We start from the raw sequence: 2,488 nt of genomic DNA, 5'->3' as shown, positions 1-2,488 counted from the left end.
TGCTGGTGTGTGCAGAACTCGGGGGGACCACACTCTGCCAAACCCTGCGTGTACGAGGGGTTGCCTGCTGTAGATAGGAGGTGTCCCAAAATCAGGAATGCTCTGATGAACTCAGGAGGTCTAACCAAACTTTTCTTTGCTGCAGCTGTGATGTTTTCCTCATGCCCCTGCTAGTGCTCTGTGCTCTGTGCCGTAAACATGCCCACCCAAAGAGCCTGAGAGAGGATGGCTGTGATGCATTGCTGCCAGACTGGGATGTGTGTTTGCCCTGTGAAAGCTTGTCAGTCTTCCCCTCTCCCTGAATGCTTATTACGATTGCAGAGCAAAATCTTCTGTCCCATGCGTGCCGATCGGAATTGTCCCTCTCCCATGCCCTCCCACCCTTCCAGGGGTGGCCGTCCAGCTTCAGGGGTCCAGTTTGGTAGGGCAGCTGTGAGGATAACCAGTTTTCTTTTTCTCCTTCCCCTGCACGTGAAGGAATAAGACAGGTCGCTTTGCCTGTGATTAATTTTTTTAAAGCCTTTCCCTTTGACGAGCCAGCTTCACAAAACTGCAGTCGTTCAGGCTCCTTTAAGGGCTTTCTAGCACTGACTTGTTGGGCAGATTATGGAAATAGCCTTTTTCATATTATTTTGCCCAGCTGGGACAAATTCAGCCCTCTTTTCTAGGCCAGTAAGCTCGTGGGTGGCAGAATGGGTGTAATTTAATCAGATGGTGGCAAAAGCTCGGTAAATTGAAGGCTGCACGTGGGGTGTCTTCCACGTCAAGCAGAGCCTTGTCCACAGGCAGCCTTTGCAGCACACGGATGCTCGGAGGCAGAGGGGTCTGAGCAAGATGTTCCTTCGTGATGGGTCCAGACATGGGTTTTTAATAGCCCTCCCAGGCTCCCTCCGCCCTTACCCAAAACCTGGGGAAAAGTGTCTGTCCGGGGCTGCCTCTGAGCCTGCCCTGCCCTGGGTGTGCTCAGCACCTCTGCAGCTGCGCCGGCCTGGCAGGATGCTCTGGTCCCGGGTAAAGCTAACGGACCTGAAACGTGCGATGTCAGGGCAGCCAGTCACCCAGCTGGTGACGGCTTTACAAACAGCTCACGAGAGGGCCTCTACCAGAATAACAGACTTGGCTTTGGGGTTTTCAGTTCCCTGTGTAGTCACGGTCAGAACGACCCTTTGCACTTTCCACTGTAGGAGTTTGGGTTGAATTTTTAAAATCCTCCAGGAGGTACACTGTAAGGATCAGCGATGAGCAGGGTGTAGGCAACCATTGCCGCACTCAGCCCTGCCGAGATACCCTGCCATGGTGTCTTTTGGTTTTTGACTTCCTCAGGTCTGGGTTTGCTTTTCGGAATAAGGAATAGCACCATTCTTACAGACCTATGGCCTCAGGACCTTAATTTGGGCTTTGCAAAGCATTTCTGGACTTTCAGACCCCATCCTGCAAACACACTATGCCTACTTCTATACCCGTTCCAATGAGGGAAACGATGCTTAAGGTTCAGCATGCTGCAAAGAGCTTTCCCAGATCCTGGCCATATAGCTTGACTCTTTGCAGAAATGATTTGTAGGCATAGGTACATGTTGGCACGGTTGGGATTACAGGCAGTAAGATATTTTCTGTGCAAATACGCAGCAGAGAACGTGCTGTTTATCACACCCCCTGAGCCCAGCTCCTGTCTCCTGTGAGGACAGAAGGAAAGCACGCAGCACCCGCCACGGGTGAGGAAATCCTGGTAAAACTGCTGGCTCCTCCTTACCGAGCTGTGACTAGCTAGCGCAATCCTGCTCAACCATGATATTCCAGAACTGAGTCATCCAACAACATCAGCTATGCTTGTAATTGCCGTATGGGATAACCACATATATTTATTATTTACCAGCACATGCTTTATTGACGTTCATTACAAGCTGTTAATGAGGTGTCTGTTTTAATGGCAGCCGTGGAGCTAATAAGCAGGAGGTGGAAGGATCCTACCCTTTGCCAACGGGTTTGATTTCTTTGCTGGCTTTTGGGCAACCACATATCCCGTCCCCAAATGACAAGCAGCGGGATCGTGGGGTCTGCCTCAAGCAAGTCTGCTGTCGCCTCTTTTTGGCAAGGAAAACGAGAGGCCGTGTGGGTGCCGGCGGCTGAGGAGGAGGTGAAGGGCTGCAAGGTGCCACCACCCGTGGACACGGCCAAGGGCGACCTGCCCCGCGTGGACCGATGCCCACCCAGCAGCCCCCCAGCCTGCGCAGGGGCACCGTGTCTCCCCAGAGATGCGTGCGGCACGCTGCCCGTCTGTAACGGCGTGTGTCCCCCGTCCCCGCCGTCCCACGCAGGCACAACCATGCGGGGCACGGGTCCCAGCTGCCTGAGGAGGGGGCGATGCTGGGAAGCCCCTCTCCCCGCGCTCACCCCAGCTGGGCTGCCCGTGCATCAGAGGGGGGCCTTCGGGGTCCCTCTCACCGGCAGGATGCTTTTCCGGTACGAACTGTAGGCTTGAAGCAAACCG

The sequence above is a fragment of the Haliaeetus leucocephalus genome, unplaced genomic scaffold (assembly GCF_000737465.1).
Source record: "Haliaeetus leucocephalus isolate CR32 unplaced genomic scaffold, Haliaeetus_leucocephalus-4.0 Scaffold162, whole genome shotgun sequence".
Taxonomy (NCBI): domain Eukaryota; kingdom Metazoa; phylum Chordata; class Aves; order Accipitriformes; family Accipitridae; genus Haliaeetus; species Haliaeetus leucocephalus.
The sequence above is the reverse complement of the archived record's forward strand: the minus strand, read 5'-3'. Positions refer to the sequence as shown.